General features: G+C 50.4%; 1 protein-coding gene and 1 long non-coding RNA gene across 5 annotated transcripts in view; both read left to right on the top strand.

Moving 5' to 3' along the window:
- The window catches only part of Atx-1 (Ataxin 1), an 80004-nt gene that overhangs the window by 44279 nt on the left and 13440 nt on the right, over positions 1 to 22285 (top strand). The gene's annotated exons all lie outside the window — the stretch shown is intronic.
- On the top strand, positions 15802 to 19209 carry LOC140215246 (uncharacterized). Its single transcript, XR_011892192.1, has 2 exons — positions 15802 to 17872; positions 19082 to 19209. It is a non-coding gene; the product is annotated as an uncharacterized lncRNA (long non-coding RNA).

Here is a 22285-nt window from a genome sequence, read left to right as displayed (position 1 = left end):
TGGCAATTCAGCTGCTGTTTCTATCTAAAGCTATGGGTGTGGCCGTAGGAAGCAGTGCGAGCTGGGCGCTGGAGCTACTTTCGCCTTCCGTTTTGTAGATCCACAACAACACAACAACAAATAAAGATGAAGATAGACGAGGGGCGATCGGCTGTCAAATTTTTGTTTAGCTGCACCGCTGCATGCGTGGAGAAATTGGTGCGCTCTTGGAAAACACCCTTCGGCAGATCCATTTCCATTAAACGTGTCGGATTCATGCGGGTGTCTAAGTTGCGTATTTTGAGGAGTTACGTACCCGGTTAACCTTTATGCCTTTTCCTTTTTATCTGTCGTGACAGAGAGTTGGAGGCGTAGCCATGGAAGATTCCCGCTATAAGAAATAAAATAAAAGAAAATTATATTGGTTAATGAAAATTATTTTCCCACGCGCTCAGATTTCTACCCACTATAGTGGGTAGAAACTATAGTTCTAAAGGCGATGCAAAAAAAGACCGACAACATGGGTGCCCACTGATGGCGTCCCGTCAGGCGATTATTATTATTATTATTCGATGTTGGCGACACGTTGGCAGCTCACTTCTAGCGTATGCAGCACGTGCGAGAACGTCAAAACGCGCACTGTCGCGGCGCGGATTATGTGACGGGGGCTGACATGGAGACGCGCGTTGGCGCGCGTTATCTGCTGAACCGGTCGCCCCCAATAAGGGCACCTAAAGCCCCTCCATCAGCTCACGCCTTTTTAATTCAGGGCGGCGGTAGCAGTATGGAGGGGCTTTAGGGGCAACTGCTGCCGTCGCGCCTGCCTTGCTTGGGCTCATGTATCCACTCGGGGGACTCGCCGTTGGAAGCTTCCGTCTGCGCGCACTCTAGCACACGTTATTCTTCGTGCAAGGGACGGGCAAGTCGACGGCGCGGTGCGGCAGTTTATTTATTTATTCAAAATACTCACAGGCTCCATATAGGAGTATTGTGTGAGGGGGGGCATGTACAGAAAATGAAGGATACAAAAAAGCAGCTCATGCATCATTATACAATGGGTAACAGTTTCACACGACACAAAGAACTAATAAGAAGTATAAAGTTACAAATATAAGGCCAGAAAAATATTGCACAGTATATACAATCTATGAAGGAACATTGAAATGGCGGCTAAAAGGGTGACTAACGAAGTACAGCAGCTTACTGACCTGACTGCTTACTGTGTATGCGAAAAAGCTTGCTTCCTCCCCAAAACATACTTAATCCTGTTCTGCCTTATGTTTTTTTTTTTTCTATGAGGCTGAAAGTATACACTTTTGGAGTGTTGACATGTTGCTCTGTGGTTACTTCTGGGATAAGCGGCTCCGGGATATTGTTGAATAAGATAGGAGCATGTAGACTCGATCTCGACAGCGCTGAAGCAAGTGATGTCGCTGCGGACGAAGACCAGTAATACCTTTGTCGAAACATTGGCTGTAGCGACATCCCCTGTTCCATCACTGTTGATCGCTCCCGTGATGTTACCACAACACGCTCATTACTTTGACTCACACTCAACACTGGCTTGTTATCGACTGTAGGGCTGTACCCCTTACGAAGAGGTAAATATACAGCGATGGGGGGGGGGGGGGGGGGGGGGGGGCGTTTCTACTTCTCCGATGTATAACTGGGCTTGCCGTAGTGCATGTCGCACTGTTCTCGAGACTTGGCTTTTCCCGAAGCTCAGTAATTAACGCACCATGGTCCTTTCGGCCAATTCAACTGCGGAGTTTGTTTTCCTATACGAAATGGGAGCTTCCTCGTGCGTTTCGTGTTCGTAATCGCAGCGACACGCTCTCGCTGTGCAAAGCAAGTCTCGAAACGCCGTGTAGGCCCCCATACACGTATGTACAGCCGCGGCCACGTATGTGTAGAGCGCGCGAGCAGACGGCCTTGCTCTGCGGGGCGACACCGTGCGGCAGTCGCGGGATCTCACGCACTGTGCCCAGGAGCATGCGTGGCCTAATATACATGCAGGACTGCATTGCACGAGTGGCAACGTTGAAACGGGCAGTCGTTTAACCGAATGTGTACGCTTCCTCAGGGCGCTCTCGGTATCGCCATGCCAAAAGATTACGCGTTTCAGCTGATAACACGCGCCCGACTCTATCGCTCTTTGGGACATTGTGCGCCCCATAATAGCAATTGCGCGTCGCTCATCCGCTGTGAGTCGGGGAGCCATTGCGAATAAATTCTGCGAAAAGGTTTGACTTCTATGTCTAATATAGGCAGCACGCATGCGATGTTGTCATTTCATTGGCCGATAACATTATCTGGGATTGGTGAAGACATAGTTTTTCATATCAAGTGCCCTGACAGAATCGCACACGCTATCACTCACGTGCGCAATTCCCTTGTCATCGCGCGTAGTAATATGGCGCCCTCGGGTAATGCGCACAACCGGCAAAACACGTGCGCTTACCAACATAATTTCTGGTTTAAAGCAGCGTGCGCCGACCTGCATGTCTATTAGGCCGCGCATGCTCCTGGGCACAGTGCGTCAGATCCCGCAACTGCCGCACGGTGTCGCCCCGCAGAGCAAGGCCGTCTGCTCGCGCGCTCTACACAGACGTGGCCGCGGCTGTACGGAACGACGCGCACTCGTCTTCGGTCAACACTGCGCTCGAGCGCGCTGCTCATTGGCCCAGTGCCGCGCGTGGTCGCCGTTTCGACTTCGTTTTATTGCGATAGCAAATATATTTACACTCCAGGCTCATTTCTGCCGTCGCCGTGAGTTTCCGTATAAAGTCCAGGAGTGATGAAATCGTAGCCACGCGTCGTATGCTCTGTCTGCGAGTGGACGTGTGCGAGCGTGAACCAGCGATCAGGGTTCAGTCTCGCGCACGCAAGCGAGGAAAGCGGGCAGGAAGCGCGCCGTCTTCGGTCGCGCTTAAGTCTCCGGGGGAAGAGTAGTGAGGGGGGGGGGGATTAGGGCGTTCTACTCTGGATGCCGCGCCCGCGCCGGCCGCTGTATCTTGAAAGCCATCTGTGACGGGGAGAGAGTCCTCCGTGCGCTGTGTTTTCGCGGCTCAATTCGGGTTGATGTGAGACGCAGCACGAAGGTCAATGCGCTCGCTGCTGCTGCCGTTCTTCCTCACCCCAGCGTTTTGACAGCAAGTTTCCGCGGTCATAGAGTGACGTGTTCATGTTTGCTTGTGCGCGCGTGACACCAGGCTTGTTAATTTACTTAGTATGCCTATGTTTGCATGATTATACCACCGATGAAGCTACTATCCTTACTTCGTATTGCTGTCCATTAATCTGCTATCGCAGTCGATGCTTCGCCTTTCGGGCGAAAATTTGTCTTTTATTAACCGTCTGCAATACATGCGGCAGCAACGTGAAGCTGCGATGACGTCGACCAGCGCCGCGTGATTGGTTCTCGGGGACGAGGCCTGCTGTGAGCTCCCGGGGTTCTGGGTCCCTTCGTGGCGGCACTCAGCCGCGGGTTTGACTTTTGTTCGCGCTTACCGTTTTTGAAGGAACGACCCCTTCGACCTGCCCCGCGGATTAAGGTGGACCAATGCTCATCAAGGATCAATGCTTTTTCCAGTCTCTCTGCGATGCCATTCATGGGGGCAGCTGCGGGTCCAGGTGCATAGCTCAGCCTTTAGAGGTGTGCGATCGGTGCAGACCGCGAGCGAGGGAGCCTCCCGCGGCGCGAGGCATTCCGGTGTCTGGCGTCTGTCTCTGCAGCTCGCGTGTGTTTGTCGACAGTCCGCGCCGCGTGTGGCAGGCTGCGTGACGTGCGCGGCCCGTACACTGTTTGCCGCGGAGACAGTGTGCGCGCGCGCAGGCTTTCCGAGCGGGAAAACAATGCTGCCGTTCAGCGCGGTGCGACGTGCCATTTGCGATACGGGAGGAGCACGTGCCTGTGCCGCACTCTGCGGGGGCACAACGGGGTGCACGTTCCGTAGTGGGGAGGGGGACCGCGCTCTGATGCGCCGGTAGACCGCCGTTGTGTATGCCCCCACCTCTCTCGCTCTGCTTGCGGTTTTCACGTCGCGGCCTCGTTTTTTTTAGCCGTCGTCTTCTCTTAAAGGGACGGTTCCACCGAACTGAGGGATCCCCTTTGTCACTGATTTAGCGATTTTCCGATTTGTCTTTTTTACAGACTCATTCTAGGTTGTTCTTGACCGTATGATAAGCATGACGTAGTGAGCGAAAACAAAATTAGGGAATGTTTTTTTTAATTAACGCAGCTGCGCACGCGCCTACTAGTATATACAGATCCTGCTCTGGGCCCTGACGTCGTACAGAGAGCTGCCTACCGTTGCCTATGCTGCGAATCTGCTGGTTTTGGCAGGCGAGCGTGATTCCATTGGTCTTGAGCCCTTTATCGTCGTGCAGAGCAAGCTAGGCGGCTGATTAGTGCGGCCACGAATTGAAATGGCTCGACGAGAAAGAAAATTGTAAAAGGTTGTAAATTGTAAAAGAGCATGGGTTTATTTGTGTATAATCAAACATTCTGCGTGGCCGTGTAACGTTTTCGAACACTTTCGGCACGTTTACGACCTCGTTCTGCCAATTCCTCTTTGCTGAGGATCCGTTTTAGTGGCATTCTTAACCTTCCGGTGCACGCCGCCGCGATTTTCGACCAGCCACCGCAAGCTAAGGGAAAGCGGACCAATCGCAGACGCCGGCACCACCCTCTTCATCCGGTTATCGATTATCAGTGCAGTGGCTCGGCCCCGTCGAATCCCTCTCCGCTTGAGCGTGCTCCTCGCCTCTTGCCAGCCAATTAGATCAGACAAGCCGCTCACTGTAGGCAATGTTATTCGTTTTTCAAGCAAACAAAGTGACCTCCTGTGAACGAGGAGAGCGTTTGATTGGTCTGTTCAGAGAGTCCTGCGGATGCCCTCCCGATGCTTGCGTCGGCGGTTACGCAAATTTGATGACAGGAGATTGGAATAAAAACACAATGGAATAGTTTTACGGTATAGGGCCCTAGGACTGTTACTCTTCGACACTGTCATGCCAGTACTTGTTTCTTTTTTCGTTTATTTGAATAACGAGAAATTTCTTAATTTATTATTTTCGCGTTCCTTTCACATCTTCCGGCCGGCATCTCTAGCTTTCGTTAAAGGTACGCCTCGGTGTATATAGTGTTTCTTTTTGTTCTCATTCTGTGCCTTTATTGACAGGTGTTTCGTGTAGAAACAAATACGTATGAAGGGCGCCGGTGCCGGGCATTTTGGGGTCTTGCAGGAGAGTCTTCCACCAAAGAGCAACGCAGAGGCGCGCCGATTCATAGGCAGCTCAGACTTATTCGTTATATCTGCTGCTGACGGGGGCGTGTGCCGCCGGAAAACAGCGCAGTCTAGTTGATCGCAAATTTTACATTTCCGCGGCTCATTTGGTTCTACATTAATGAATACATTGTTGACATGAGCATCTCTGTCATATTTTCACTAACAAATTTTGGAACATTAGTGGCACTACGTTTTATCCTGCTCCGCAGTCCTCAAGTATGGTTTACACTATCTTCCAGCATAGGGAACTTATGATCAATTTTAATTCAAAAATGCAATGTTATTATTTTGGTTAGCATGATGGAACAGGGGCGGGATCAAATCCCGTCTCAGCTAAGCGCACGAAGCGAACATTCTTGCTAAGCCGTTGTGCGCTATATATGATCTCCTATATATATATGTCACTATATATGATCTCCGCTTAATATAGGTTTGGCAGCCGAGACTCTTTCTTTTTTTACAGCCTATACCTTGATTCGCGCGTACTAGGCAGTATATGGCATGCCATGCTCATTTACATACTCCACCTTTTTTTAACCTTCTCGACTTTTCGTCAGCGCTTACGTCTGGGAATTAAGAGAGAGTCTTTCCGAATCCCCCCTTTCTCTCTTCATCTTCTGTTTCTCATTCAGTATGCTCATTTGCATACTCGACTTTTCTTGAGCTTTCTCGACTTTTTGTCGGCGCGTACGTTAGGGAATTAAAGAGCGGTCTTTCAGAATTCCCTATCTTTCTCTTGTCCTTCTCGTTCAGTAAAATTACCTGCGACACTTGCGGTCATTTTCTTCGTGTCCTTGTCCACCGTTTATACAGCCACCTGGACACTTCAGTATATAACTGCGGACGCGATTTCATCCATAATCCCGAGTCTGACTTTATATCCCAGCCACAATGTCAAGGCTGCGCGTTGATTTTGACTTTTGAGTGGTGTGTATATACACCTATAAAGGCGCGTGTTTAATATCCTCCACTCGCGTTTTATTGTTGCCGATGAAGTGCGCATTAAACGACCTGCGTGAGCGTTTTATTGCTATATTTTATGCGCGTTTTCGAGAACAAGCGTTCTGTTGGCCTTTTCACGTATGTTTCTTAATCTAAGTCGGCGGCTTCGGATGCGGCAAAGGTCTCGTTCTGAAAAAAATACAAATGACGCATTGGGCAGGTGTCAGCCTGGAAACAGTTTCTTGGGCGGCTATTTCTCTCTCTCAGGCGCGCACGCACACAAACACGCGCGCGCGCGCTCTCAATTTTTAGTCGTATACGCCATTCCCATGTGGAAAATCAGTTCTGCGGAAGCTCGCAAGGTGGAGGAAGCTTCGTGAAAGGAAAAAAATTGTCCGGACCAGGACAAAGTTTTGCTCAACTGCGAAGAATTCTGATAAACTTGTATGGGTTTCCTTTGTAGCTTCGTGTTGCAAGTCGGGTGGATGGCAATTTTTTTTTTCTTTCATGGTATTCCTGTAAAGTCGCTAACGAGGATGCATACGCGGATACGTCTGGCGCCCGTGTGCGGGTTACTTTTTTTACTCTTCTCGAATGCACTCCTTGAGGTCCACTAGTCCTTCCGTAAACCAAGCATGCCCTCATGAATACTGTCGCTAAACCTGAGCAGGAGTCGGCCAGGCAGCCGTAATCCACCGTCGAGGCTGTAGTGCGTGTGGCTGCTCATTTTACTGCTTCGCTTTCTCTGGGATGTGCGCTGCTGTCTTGGAGCTGTGAACGGTTCTGCGGCCGCTGTGACGCCAAGTTAACGGCGCTTTCAAAATGCTAAACGCGTTCATCTAACAAGTATTTTTCTGTTGGCACATACGCCGCAGCGTATGTTCCAACGCCTCGGGCTGTAAGGTTAGAAATGTTTTGTATTAACACATGGTCGTTCGTAACTGTGCTTGCACGCGCGCTATCCGCATTTGCGGAGGAAACAGCACGACGTTGTTGAAGGGTCCTTTGTAACGTTACCTCGTTATCATAAGAACGAAAAAGAGTAAAAGAAAATTTCAGCAGCAAGTGAGGTCTGCCTTGTACGAAGTCGTCAAAAGAATGCGTCGTATTGTGGCCCGGTGCACACTGCTACTCGCGTCATTGCCGACGTCATACTATACGCTGCGCACATGTCCTGTCAGCAAGCTGCGGAGATTATTTATAGTTTCCTCTGCTCTGTTGGTGATCGTCATGCAATTAGCGCTGGTGACAGCGCCTGACATGCCGTACGATCACACGGCGTACCGTCAGGCTGTACGTTCCGTTAGAAGATGTGAAACATTCAAATTGTAGTAGTTTATTCGTTGCCTTGAAAGCTTTTTTATATTTGTGTATATATTTTTTAATTGCCTCTGGAGCGTAGAAGTGCGATGAGGCGCGCTGCACCGCACTTGCGTTAGTACCGAACTGCCTTGCGGTAATGAAAATACAAGCAACTTGCCTTCTGAATCTCGGCTGTTCTCCACCACTTTCAGTGAGTGTTGCATGACCAAATCCGCGGCGGCAACGGATGTCATACAAGCGACATCACACACGTCATCAGTGTTATACTTTACATGCTGCGTATTTCTAGACTACGTTGACAGGATACCCGATCGCTCCAGTGAAGCGTCGCGCCATACGTTACGCCACGCGAAAGCTATCGACCGTTAACGCGGCCCTGTTAAGAACGGCCAGCTGCAGTGCAAGTTTTGCCAACCAGTAGCGACTGTGGAAGCAACATCTCGGGAGCATCGCCACCAACCTCTAGCCACGGCGTGGCGAAGTCGACTTTGTGTCGATATCAACACGCGCATCCTCCACTCTCCGTCGGTTCAGCTAGGAGCCGTTGTGACGGAATGAGTTCGGCGGGCCAACTATTGTTACCAAACTCCCCAACGCGGACCTGATCTGCTACGGGTGCGCGAGTTGCCGCGGGAACGCCGTTTTGCGCTCCTTCCCACGCCCCGACCAAGACGCAGGACAACGCGCTACCCGGAACGGCTCCGAGTTCTATGAAATTCGCGTGGTGTCGGTTTCGGACCATAAACACGTGTGTGTGTGCATGTGTGTGTGTAAACTGTCCTGCGGAGAGGCGGATAGTTTGCGATAACTAAACGAACGTTCGCATCACCTTGTATCGGGAGAGAACCGAGTGTTTAAAAACCGCTGTTGTGCGGCTGCTCAGGTCACTCTCTCTCAAGCAGTCATGTTAGACTGATGTACTTTCTCAAACAGTCATGTTAGACTGATATAAATACTGTAAATAAACCCATATTCCTCGTTCTCGATGAGAAGCAGTGCTTCCCTTCATCAACGTCCTCATCGTGGATAAGTTGGACGACAGCATGGGCCAGCTACCTTCGAATTCATGCCGGACTCCAATCTTGACAACGGATCACGAGCGATGGGATTGAGCCTCCAAGCCTGACAGCCTCCATGGGATCCATATGCTTGTATCGGGTGGTTTCCACGTTTACGAAATGGCTGCCTGTTGGCATGCGGTGGATAACGCTTGGCTTTTTTTAACTTCGCTTTGGCTTTCACGCTACTTCATCCTTCGAGGCGTAGAGTTTCATACTAAGAATGAAAAATGTGAGGCAACGTTCCGCATTCCGTGCGATATATGAGACAGACCTCCTGTATTGCGCAGTTGCACGCGCGCCTAACGGAACGATTGAAAGGCCACCCGCTTTATCTGGCTCGCGAATCCTCTTCCGATAAGCTTATTCCAGAGACAGACAGACGCAGACAGTTTATCGGCGTGTGGCGCGGCCATCGGCGATTAGAGACGGCTGGACGGCACAACAAGTCTGTTACTACGTGTGCGCCAGTTCAGCGTGTTGGAATGGCTCTACGCCATTCATGTTGTTCGATAGAGTCATTGTTCTCGCGCTTGTCTAACGGTATCTCACTTTCTCGTATCTCCACGCTTCATCGCTAGGTGCGTGACAGTGTTTGCCGTGGGTTTGCGTCCATTCCTCAGGTGGGCACATGCTGTCAAGCATTTTGAGGTCTCTCTTAGTGCACGTTTGCCCCTTTCCTCTCCGCGCAGATCAAACTTGATTGCGAGAGAATCCACTCGTGCACGTCCTTGACGTGCACTATTTGCTCTCTCGTATGGCCTCGCTGTAGAAGTGTCAAAACGCGGTCACGCAGAGAGGTGGTAAAGTTATTTCGCTGTCTTATATGTAGCAATGTACCACTCAATTTTTGCGGTATACGTGCGACCATGTCGGAAACGCGCGCGCGCACACACCCACGCATCTGGTGAGATGCGCGGGTGTGAGCAGTGCGTTTTTATTTGTGTTGACTTATAATACAAGGATATGTATGCTTACTTCCGCTCCAAGGCTTCTTATTTTTCATGTAACGCGCGCACTTCTCAGTTTGCGAGAAAAGACTGAGCGGGTGCCTCCGTGGCATCAGCGGTGTCCGCCGAAGCGGGAAACTGCGCGGACGAGGCGTGAAAACTTTTTCTAGCAGGCAGGAAGAAGGCAGCAGCAAGGAGTGCCGCGTACAGAGATTGCGTATCCCCCGGGAGGCTCCCGTCTTATCTGCAGCCGAGCACCGGATCATCCTGCTCTGTCGCAAGGCTCCGCCGCCGCGTGTTACAACGCACGCCACCAGAATCATTCATGAGAATGCGTGCTCCCTGTAAAGTGTGATATTGGCGATTTCGCGGGGCTCTTGGTCTTTTTCTCTCGCAGTCAAGTTTGGTCTGCGCGGAGGAAGAGAGGAAAGGGGCAAACGTGCGAGCAATCGGTGGCTGGCCTTCGTCGTGCTCGCCCTTCCGACCGAGCGGTGCTCGCTTTGTCGTCACTGCGCTCGCATCAGTGGCGGCGCTGCTAGGAAGTGCTCGTTCACGGGTTGGAAAAGAGAGGAACAAAAAAAGAAAGACTGGAAAACTACGGTAATACGAGCGCTGCCTGTCGCAAAACGAGATTGTGAAGTGCAGCTCGACGCACTCTTGTTGAAGGAAAAGTACTGGCGATATCGTGCGTGTGAACCTACAAGGCCTTTGCAAGCTTGCTGCCGTACGCGTTACTGCGGGCTGTCGTGTTGCCAACATCAGGCCTGCCAGGAGCGCGCCGTGCCGGGGAGTGCAAGCGCTCGTCTGTGCACCCTTAAACGAGCCTTCGCACGTGAAGCCATGCGCGTGCCACTGGCGCCGAAGGTCGCCGAGTATACTGTCGAACAGGGACGATGCCTCCCCTGGTGTCTGTATTTACTACGAAGCGCGATGGTTGCTAGTTAGAGGGGTCTGCATGACGGGGCGAAAGGTAGAGAGGAGGGGGATATGCTGTGGCTCCTTCCAACTTCAAAAGGGCCTGATGTTTTATTTCGTCCTTACCCTCTTACTGGCAGAGTTCCCGAGTTCGCTTCGGTATTTGCGAGTGTCCGTACTGTGGAAGCTGCACTTAAATTGTTTTCACTTTGTCGGCGCTGACTTATCGTGCTTCCCGGCTACGCCTGCAGTCATTCTCTGCCCGTTAGCGCGACTTGAATTGAGTGATTATGTAAACCGTCTAACCCCCAGAGTCTGAGAAACGGCATTAACCGAGCATAATCGCCTTGCACCGCTTCAAAGGAAGTCGCTAATCGGGACTGCGCGCCGCTTCCTCGCATACAGTCGCGTGTCGGCCGATACATTATATTTGCGCGACTGCGCCACCTCGAACTGCTCAACTATCGAATAGTAACATCAAGTGTTAGCCTCGCGTTCCCCCTGGGAGACGGCGAAAGTGGTGGAGCGGCTGCCCGCAGGCTATATTCAAGGAGATGACCGCGCCACAGTTGAGCGCTTGGCCGTTTCTGGAGTGTAGCGCGCTCATGCTGAGCATCTAGTCCAGGAACAGCTTGCTGCCTAACTGTTTGCGTAACTTCGGAAGTTCAAATCGTATCCGCAAGAAAGTTACCGCGAGAAGCCATCGCGTTGCGCCTGCTACGTGGTTATCTCCTTCAAACGCACTGCTGCAGTGGTCAAGACTGCAATACGACTCTTGGAAGTGTCGAGCGCCATGAAGGATTGCATATGTAGCCATGACTTCGTGCATGGCGCATTTGTATCACCGCCTCGTGGAAACATCTTTAGGAGCTTTTAAGTGTTCTAGTACTCTGCTCTCTGGATCGGCGTCTGTAAATGTCAGACGACTACCGATACAGCCGCGTAGTGCTTACTGTAGGACTTTGTACCGAAATTGTACGTGTTTTGTTGCGATGATCGTAGTGTTAATCTACATGTAAAAGCCATGCAGAGACGCTGTTTCAACACCAAATACGCACAGACACCGTAAACAGTCAAATCTTACTGTAAACATTAACAAAATAGTTTATGCACAACAATCGCACTATAAGCCTCTACTAAGCATTGTAATTTAGCAACGGAAATCACCACGCGTCAGCCCGGTTTTGCACAGACTCGGCACGTGCACCATGGAGCTGTGTCCTTGACAGCAGCTGCTGCGGGTGGCGATTTCACTTCGTTGATTTCGGGGGGCGTTCGGTATCCGCGCCGCGCTCTGCTAATTTCGCTCGTGTAGAGACAGTGGGAGAGAATAAAAGCAGGACGCTTATACTTGACTTGCTGCTACTCATTCCTGCCCCAGTCCCATCTGTCGTCGCGTGGGGCTTTTTGCATGATGCGTAGCGTTGCACACATTTTCATGGCCTCTTACGTAGTAGCGTCCACTGGCTCCGCCAAGTCGTTCGGGAGATAGCATGAAGGTGTGGTAAAATTCTAAAGCTTTTGTTTTAATTCCTTCTTTTATCATCGTGGGAATATGCGCATGTGTTATGTTTTAGTGCCATTTCGTCTTCACTGAAGTGTGTATTGGGAATGGCAAATTATTCCAAGCTGTCGTGGCAGTACACTTCACTCGCGTGGGGCCACGTTGGACTGAAATAATCTGTGCCAGCTAGTTGGCCCTATTGGTGCTCCCGCCTGCAGTCATTTCTTCTACCCCCCATTTTAGGAACACCGCATGGATTGTTCTGAAGCGCAAATAAATAATCGCAAGCGTGTTTCCAGTTCGTCGTTGATTTGTTAACCGTTATTAATTTTCTTTACTGCGTTTGTTCCTCCATGAGCAGATGCTATGGGACAATGCACCGTGACGTCCAGCCGTTTATTGCATACGTGTTCTCTGCATGCAGCCATGCGTCAGTACCATTCAGCACCGTTCCAATCACTCCCGCTCTCGGCGACCGTAATTAACGTGAGATCAGATCTCGGCGATTTCGTTCGGCTCTAGAATGCACTCCACTCTAAACGAGCCATCGTCTCGGTAAGTTTTACTCAGATGTCACTTGACTTATCGTACAGTTTGCCCACCTCCATTGCCGCCGTGCTTACAGGTTTGCTCAACTAACTTGCGTTAAGCGCGTCGCACGTCCCCCCCCCCCCCCCCTTCGGCCCATCAGGCTTGCATAAGTCATTGTGGTGCCAAATCACGGAAAGAAGCCGCAAATGCTTCAACACGACGAATTTTCGAATCAATAACTGCGACAAATTCTAAGTTTGCTTCAAGACGAGAGCAAGAAATCTCCACACAGCGGCTAATAATCGTGTGGCCGCACAGTTTAGCACATGGACTGTACCACTGACGCGACGACGCACGCCAGTTGATTTGCCAGTCGCCGTCTGGTAGCTACTGTTGCGGCGCTATGTTATGTCTCGAACCTGGCTCCATATGGTAGCGTGGCGGAGGCTTCGGGATGAAGAAATCAGGAGCTCGGAAGTAGGGAAAACAATAACCAACAGGTTTACTGACACTTGAGCAAAACTTATTTACATCGTTGAATAGGAAAAAAACATACAAAGGTCAAGCGTTTAGCAACGAGCGTCTGGATGAGCCTCGTTTCCATGGCCCCAGAGCACCTTTTTTCTCTCCGCACCATCATTATAACAACCCTCCCTCAACCGTTCCGACCCTCCTGGCGGTAGCAAATCACACGCGGGTCACAATCCACCAGGATGACAGCCAATCAAGAAGCACAAATAACACTGTTGCAGACGAAATATTGGACGGCGGCCCCACCAAGTTCTAGCGGGCGCAAAGGCGGAGTGAGGAAAGGGTCTGGCCGTGGGAATGGGAGAAAGATCTGTTACTCCCAACTGGTCTTCGCTGCTTCCCAGGACAGGGCAGGCACCAGTTCGTGGCGGCTTTCTTCCGGGAAACGTCCACGAGCCCTTCGAGTCGTCTCGGCCTCCCCCGGAGTGGCATCTCTTTCTTCCCTTTGTGGTGCTTCTTCTCTGACGAGAGGAGCTCTTTACGGGAAAATTAGCAGCGCCAGCATCGCGTGAGAACTGTCCTGCGACTGTCTTCCTAGCGTGACTCTCGCATTGTACTCTTGCGCGTGACCAACAGCATGTTGTCTACTGCAGTCATAACATTACGTACACCATGGGCTGAACCAGATTGCTGCCGTCTGAATCGTGCTTACTTGTCCTACTAGCTGTCTTCAAGCAAGGCTGATTTACGCCGTCTCATAGGACATAGCAAACCGTTTTGCAGTAGAAAAGTGGCACAAGGCGCCACCAAGGCTAACGAGCCCGCACGTGGTAATACGAATGAAACGCCATCATGATTGCTGCATCCCTCTGCTGTGAGGAACACAATAGTACTGTGCACCTATGCCGCGTCATGACTGTTTGTTTCCTGACGTGAAACCGATAATCGTTATTTCTAACGAGCCACACGGAAGAGCCAGCAGCCCGGAGAAAAAGCAGCGTCTTCTCCCGCGGTGCTCCGTGTGCGCGCCAGCTGATAAGTGACGTCAGCAGACCTCGTAGTGCGTCGCAGATAGCCTAGGACACGAGCTTTCTAACGCCGCGGCGTAGGAGCCACAGTATGTGTCAAGTTGATGTCAACGTCGCGAGGTGCTGCGGTTTTAAGTCAGCCGCTCGCAAAATATTTTATTATTAAATTCGTTATCAAGGTATGTTCTCGGCAACTTTATTCGTTAACATTCGTTCAGTGATAAGCGTTTCAGCGGAATTAATGAATTAAAGCTTTATTAATTGTCAGACGCGCCGGTAGGTTAGAGATCCCTTAGTCCAGAGTTTCGCTGTTGAACGGAATTGAACACAAACATCTGACATTTGAAATTTGGTATCTGTGCTCTTAAAAGTGATCATTGTTTGTAGATGCGTGCCCTAAACTTTCCGAGATCTCAAAGTGCATCGTATTTACCAGTGTTTAAAAGTATTGTCGGTTAAAAAGAAATAGTAGGCGACCCTAATGTTTGACTTAATTAGGTGTCTCTTAGTGGCACTCGCACCTCGGCGTTTCCACTGGCACGATGTGCGGGCGTGCAGCGAGAAGATAGCGCAGCGCGCGCCACCTGGCGGGACGTAGCCCCCAGCGAGCGGCGCACGAAGCGCACCTTACAAGGGGCTTTAACCTTACTCGCCCTCTCCGGTGCTGACGTCAGAGCCTGTAACAAGCGCGCGCAGCTTGCGAGCGAGTGAGCGACGGGAGAGCAGAAGCGAGAAAGGGGGAAGTGACGTCACATACGCTCTGCTAGGTAGATGTTCAAGCTAAAGCCCCTCAGTACACGTTTCCGCCGACCAGGTTAAGTACCGCCAACCTACCCTCCTCCTCAACGCTCCTCTCCCACTCACCCCCTTAGCTTCCGGCGTCAAGCGGAAGTTACGTAGCTGCAGCTTCCTGTTCCGAGTGGAAGTGACGCTATGTTTTTTAGCGTTGTTTACTTTCGCGTCGATGCAGAGGCTTTAATTGCACCAGCTGCGGTTTAAACAGTGAATGCGATTCCATCCAAGAACCACCGCCTATTGTAATCAGCGATCTGGTCGTGTTCGCTGCTTCGCGTCAACCTGCGACGGGTTGTGCCACGAGAGACAACGTACAGTGGAACGTAGTGCCCGGGAGCTTGGGGACCACTGCCGTTTTTCGTGCATTTGAAAAACAGCGACCGTGAACTACTACTTCAGCGGCATACAACAGCTTGTCCCCTTTGCATTCTTCTTATGGTGACTGCCACAGCTCTGCTAAGCACGCGCTGGCGTCTCACCTACAGCAGTCAAAGCGAAATTCACGCAGCGCAACACCAGGAAGCGCAAACGCCGGAACCGGATTTGGTGTGAGGAGAAAAGGCGGCGCACAACAAAGGCCGTTGTCGCTACTTACGAAAGCGGCGGTGGCGCGTGGATGGAGGGGCTTTAGTTCAGGCTATGCCCTGCAGGCAACTGTTTTCTATTAATTAGCTGGTTAAATATCATGCCACTTTCTTGTGTGTGACGTCATTAGTGACGTCATTACTACCGCTTCTTCCGGGTTTCCAGGAATTTCGCCGAATTAAGGCTCACGTGGCGGGTCTCTTAAAGTTTACGATTCTGTGTTTTGGCGTGCAGTAATCAGTGATTTCTAATTAATTCTAGTTATTCCAGACACTTCAGTAACTCAGAGAGAGAAAGCAAGGGTAGGAAAGGCAGGGAGGTCAACCAGAACAGCATCCGGTTTGCTACCCTACTCTGGGGGTGGGGGAAAGGGGAATAGAAAGAGGAAGAAAGGGAGAGAGTAAGTACTGACTACGTCTGGGAGGGACAGCGTACACAATGACACTATAAGCGGTCTCTTAAGCCCGTGCACTTCAAGTACCGCACTAGTGCACGAATCGCTTTTCGAGCCAGTGACGGTTGTGGCCACGGTCCGAGTATCTTTGACTCGGTGAACGGTCTCGAGTCTAGTCTGCGTAAAGTTGCCCGCAGAGAGAGGCGTTGGACATCGTAGCGAGGGCAGGTACACAATAGGTGCTCGATGGTCTCCTCGCACCCACAGGAGTCGCACATCGGGCTCTCGGCCATTTCCATACGGTAGGAGTATGCGTTCGTGAACGCCACTCCCAACCACAAGCGACACAACAAGGTTGCTTCGCCGCGGGAAAGGCTAGATGGCAGTTGTAGCCGTAGCGTGGGGTCCAGTTTACGTAATCTGCAGTTGAAGCCACAGTAACTCAACTTGTAACTAAGCTTATGCTCTGATAGCATATCTATAACGAAACCCATTAATTTTGTACCGTACTATCTTTTCTTTTTTATTCTGATTTATTTTGAATATCGTCGCCTGTCGTCTCAGGAGGTGAGACGGAAGTGTTGCGCAAGAAACAAGACTGTCACTCGATGCTCGTGCCACTAATAATGTGTAAATTGGATGGAGGACGTTAAGCGTGCTCAGCGCGCCTGAAAACTCGAGTCTCAAGTCTCCGTCGCGAAGCGCGATAGTTTCGAGATTCCAAAGGGCGCGTGTGGCGTCACGTCCCACTTCCCGCGCGGGCCCTTATCACAACCTTTCGAAAAAAAAGTTTTCAGTTACCGCAAGTTAAGCCTTCGTTTATTGAAACTTCTTCAAACCCTTCGTAATATAAACGTGATAGCTTCTTTTACTTTTCTTTCGCCGCTTTAAGAACACCGAACCCAGAACTTTACATTGAATGGTGATGAAAGCGGTCTTGATTGCGACCGTTGGCTCTTATCTCACAGGCAGAGCGAAACAAGCTGTTTCGCATATCTAGGGTATATCTGGGGTATGGGGTAGGGGTTATATAAAAAAGCCCGTTGCAGTTGCACGTGTCATAGTGTAGACATACGTAGTTTTATCTGAAGAGACGGTGTCGATATGTGCTGGTTCCGACCGCTTCATTATAATCTACAGGAAAAGAAAATAAAAGGATTATTACGTACCGGCACTAACACGTCTAATAGCTTCAAAATAATTCAACAAGCGCACGGTTATAGTGTCGTGGCATCGGCCACCGTTCACCAATGAAAGCGCTGCACAAGAGTTCATCAATGGGTGTTTATGACATCGTTGCTTCAGCTTGAAACAAAAGCAGTAAGAAAAAAGAAAAAGGTTATAAGTAAAATAATCGACGGATAAAACTGCATTGAAGCAAAGAGCCCACATTTCCACAGCTCTTGCTCCGGATTCTCTTGTCATGGGACGCAGCACCGTCGGCAAGTGCCGATCGCTGCGACCGTGCGGCCAGCTTAGCGGAACCCTGTAGCAAGGAGCCCGCGATGACTGCGACTGTGACAAAGCGGTTTCCTAAAGCGATAATTTAATGCAGCAAGTTCACGAACTTGCAGCGTGGTGAATTGCGTCTTCCGAGATGCGTCTGCCAAAAGCAGTATGCGGCGACGGAGTCGCGATACCAACCCACGAATGCCCGCGATACCACAGAGAAAGAAATTCAACAAGAGGGGACACTCTTCAAAAACTGGCAACAGGAAACACGTCACGCCTAGTTTCAACTCCATCCGTTAGTTGAAGCGAGTATCAGAAAAAAAAAAAAGAACGTGAAATAAACTTCCAGAAAACGTTTTATTTTTTTATTCTTTCCCTCTAAAAGTGAAAAAGTTTTGCGTGTAAATGAACTTATACTTTGCAACTTACTTTTGTTGCGTTACCTAGCAACAAGCTAGCGCCACGCCAGACGCGCGTGCATACGTCATGCGCCAGACAAGCCGCAGGAGTGAGCGAGGCCGGCTGCGCATGTGAAGCTCGCGTGCTCGGCTACCCGTCTCTTTTGGATGTAGCCCGTTTTTGGGGCGACCGGCGATCTCTCGTGTTCCGTCTGCATTTCGACACGGCACCGCTGCACTACCGGACTACATCAAGGTGAGAAATTTTGTTTGACAGTCTGCGACGCACTTCAAGCACATTAGGCTTACTGCACAAAACTGAACCTATATAGTGACGCAGTTACCGAAAAACAGGTCCGCAGTCCAAGCCTAGTTAATGAGGTAATTACTCGTACTGGGAGATGTTTGCGACGCTTTCTATGAGCCCAAGCATAATTATAACTTATTTCGGTAGTTTTTAGGCACGCTCGCCGAACCTGGCTTTCTGACGCAAAGCACCTTGGCCGTGTGACGCAGTTTCGCGTGTACTGAATCTTACCGGGACAAGTTTTGGCGCTTTCTCTGACGCCAGACTTTATGGTAACTAACTTCACTACTTTTTGGGGTACTTTTCAAGCACAGTGGCCGCGCTCGGCGTAGTGGCGCAGTTAGCGAAAAGCAGCTCAGCTGTGTGCCGCAGTTAGTTTCGCGTGTACTGAATCTTATTGGTAGAAGTTCGTGACGCATTCTCTGACCCGAAAAAGTATTGTAATTTATTTGATAACTTTTTGGGATATCTTGAGGCATGCTCGCCGCGCCTGGGGTTGTGAAGCTGTTAGCAAAAAAGCAAGCCGGCCATAGTGAGTTAGTTTTGCGTGTACTGAAATTTAGTGGGACAAGTTTGTGACGCATTTTATAGCCCTGCAACAACATATACCTTATTTTGGTACTCACGCTTGTCGAAAACGCGACGAGCGATTGCCGAGAGTGATAACACGGGAGTGTTGCATGCGCCGGCAGGACGCGTAAAAGATAACACGGAGGAGCTCAAGAACATGACATTTATGTATTCTGAGCGTCTGGAAACAGGCTTTGAACACACGAATCTGTCTTGAGTGCGACTAGAAGGCATTCTGCGAGCGTGTAACATGGTGTGGCTGAGCCTGTGTTGTAGCCACCTCTGTGTACTTGGCGTACCATTGCGTCGACTGAGGCCAAGTTTTGGAAACGCGCAGTCACCCGCGTATTTGTGCACTTAAAGTGCAGGAAATAATGCCCGGGAAGGGAGGGGCGCTTGAAAATCGGATGTATTGTGCAGATTTTATGGCATTGTTTGGGAGGAGTCTTTGCTGCGAAATGTACGTAAAAGTGAATTTATCTGTAATGCCGCTCATTCACCACTTACGCACGTTTCGCCTCTACACGCAATACTCCTGTTAGGTCAATATACCAAAACGATACATGCTTGTAATTTACTTTCTTTCAGCTGATGGCATCCGGTGGAGCTTCGTACGGCAACGACTGCTGCTCACCTGGTGCCCCAACTTTGGATGAACGTAGAAGCCCGGAACGAGTATTTATATAGAGCAAAATAAACTTTTCATCATTTCAGAAGACTTCTTGCGTTTTCTTCATGAAATTGCACCTGACGGATTCGTCGGAGTCTTGTAAAGGTCGTTCGCAATCATTTTTACTAAATAAAAGGATTCCACGCGGGTTTCAGCAGAAGCGAAAAAAAAAAAAAAATGCCGCGCCGAACAGCGGAGCCGGCGCGGCGTGTACCAACTGGTGTTCAAAACGCGCGCGCCCAAAACCGAAACTGGAAGGAGTTAATATCATCCGCTTGGTGTGCTACAGTCAATTCGGCCGCTGGGCTCTATGGGAGTGTCCGCTCTTGTTGAAATTTCTTTCTCTATGGCGATACCCCCGCAAGGACGTGGATGACAGTGAGCAAAAAGCGGCCTCCCATCTGACTTAGCGTGCCTTTCCGCAGATGCGTCTAAATGAGTGATTGTGTCGGTTCATCGGTTTCGTCGTGTGAGCAGGGCTCGGCATTTGGGCTGTTTGGGAGACGGGGGGGACGCGGCGGCGTGGACTACTGCCAACAGACCGAGTCCTTCTCGTGCGAGGAGTGTGCGCGACATCAGCCACCAGCGCCCGCGTTCCGGCGCGCAAACAGCTGTCGCGCGAGCGCCCTTATCTTCTCGCTGGGTGCAGCGTCTCTTTGTGATCTGCGCTGTTTCCGTAATAGGCGACGCTTTCATTCCCTGAGCTATATCTTATCGCGTACAACAGCGGACGAGGCAGCAAAACCGTCGTCGCGTAGCAGCGCCAGTGGCTTTCGTTTCTTCCTGGCTGGCGCGCTCTCTTAGGGCGCCCCTTTTTTACGACGTCTCGCGCGAGTGCTGCACAATCTGAAGGCTCTCCAGATCCATACTGGAGGTTAACACGCGATCGCGCGTCTCGTATCGCGGGCCAATTGTAGGTGTTTTTCCCCCGTAGGAAAGTGACGTCGCAGTTTACGGCTTTTATAAAGTAACGCTCGCATACAATGTAAAGGCCACCGCTTTCGTCACTGGAGAGCTAGTGCCGACTCTGAATTACTTATTTGGTGAAATTGGAAATGTTTTATTTATTTATGTCTTTTTTGCCGGTGTTTCCACAATGTTTGATTCGTGGAAGATGAGAGAGAGAGAGAAACAACTTTACTGGCCCATAATGAAATGGAGCACGTTAAGCATCTGATGCGGTGGCTCCCTCTTCACGGGCTCCATATGCTTCCAGAGCCGCCTGGCCCCTGTGCATCAGTCGGAGCTGGTCTTGCAGGGCGGGGCTGGATAGCATGATCTCCCATCGCTCGTTAAGGGTGGGGATAGTAGGGGGGTTAGTTATGGGTATAGGTGGGGGTTGGTCTTTGGAAAAATTGCACTCTCCTATGACGTGCCGAAGGGTGCGTTATAGTGCATTGCAGTGAGGACATGTGTTGTATCTTTCTGGGCATATTTTGTTTTGGAGGTAGGGGTGGGGAAATAATCCTGCCTGGATTTGCCTGTATATTGTTTCTTCGGCTCTGATCAAGGAGCGGTGGGGGTGCGGGAATGTCTTCCTACCATCCCTGTAATACTTGACTATATCTATGTAACTGGTGATGGGTTGCCATCCCCTTGCCTCCTCCTCGGTGGCCCGGGAGTTGAGCGCTCGGGCCTGTTGATGAGCATATTCGTTGCCCTCTACTGAGGAGTGGGCCGGGACCCAAACTAGTTCGATTGTTTGTTTAGGAGGCGTAGCTTTTCCGAGGATTTTTAGTGCCGCAAGGGACACCCAGCCAGATCTGTAGTTCTTGTATGCAGCTTGCGAGTCCGTGACGATCTCGGTGACGTTAGGTTGCAAGAGTGCGAGGGCTATCGCCGCTTCTTCCGCTTGCTCCGAGGACGGAGTGTTGATTGATGCGCAGGTGACCAGCTTTTCTAGCCCAGTGACCACGACTGTTGCCATCGTGGAGCGTTTCGGTAGAGAGGCGTCTGTGTACAGGACGGTGTCGTCTTCCGCCAGGGTCCTGGAGATGGCTCTTGCCCGAGCGTCGTGTCGTCCGGCATAGCTTGTGGTGTTCATGTTGCGCGGTAGTGGTTTGCATTCCAGCTGCTCAGTCCACTTTTCGAGTAATTGGCCGTGGCGGGTGCGATCGCCGGCTTTCCTTAGCCCACTGTCCATGAGCCCAACCATGTATACCCATGAGCTGACGTTGAGAGTGGTGGCAGACAGACCGTGCTTGTGTAATGATTTCCCCTTTATAATGTGTGCCCTGTGCTTGTGGCACTGCTTGTGCATGTAGGTTTGCGCATACTGCCATTCCAGCAGCTCACTGGCTTACAGGCATCACTTTATTTTGATGACAGCCCCTTTATTCGCCGTCTGCTGCGGCGTAAGCCCCCGAATCGGGCTTTCGCACTAGAGGCAGGCGCAATAAGTAAGCTTGCCGCATTTCTGCGACCTGTGCCGAGGCCCGGACAGGCGCCTGAGCGCAACGCGTCGTGAGGCAAACTTGCAGACAGGTTTCGCACCTTGTAACGAAGGGGGTTGTAGCGCCGAAAAACACCACACAGCAAGCGAGACGGGACAGGCGCAACTTCCAACTGTTTATTCACCGCGTATGCGAATGAATATAAGGACAAATCAAGATGGGTAGCAAGAACCACATGCGCGCGAGGGTTTTTACAAAAAAGTGGATAAAGATAGGTGAGGCACACACGTATCTCACGCCCGTGTATCTAAAAAAAAGCAGTTTCATTCTTGTAAATGAAGATAGATAGGGCGCTAACACAATCGCTACAGTTTCTTTCAATATAGAAGGCCTCCAACAGTTCACGGGCTGTCCGGTGCTTACTTCTGTTTAAAACCTTTGCTTCTTTCAGCCTTGCCACACACTTAATCTTCCTTTCTTCTCCGCAGGCTTTACAATGATGCGGCAGATGAGAACCAGTGCCATTTTGTAAATCCCGATTATGTTCCGCTAATCGGTCGTTAATACAACGGCCGGTTTGTCCAATGTACTTTCCGCATGTGAGAGGTATCTGATATACGACTGCGGAAATATATATATATATATATATATATATATATATATATATATATATATATATATATATAAAATTTTGCGAAGCACACGAGATTATACGGCATGTGTTTCCTT

The sequence above is a fragment of the Dermacentor andersoni genome, chromosome 1 (assembly GCF_023375885.2).
Source record: "Dermacentor andersoni chromosome 1, qqDerAnde1_hic_scaffold, whole genome shotgun sequence".
In the NCBI taxonomy this organism is placed as follows: Eukaryota; Metazoa; Arthropoda; class Arachnida; order Ixodida; family Ixodidae; genus Dermacentor; species Dermacentor andersoni.
The sequence above is the reverse complement of the archived record's forward strand: the minus strand, read 5'-3'. Positions and strand labels throughout refer to the sequence as shown.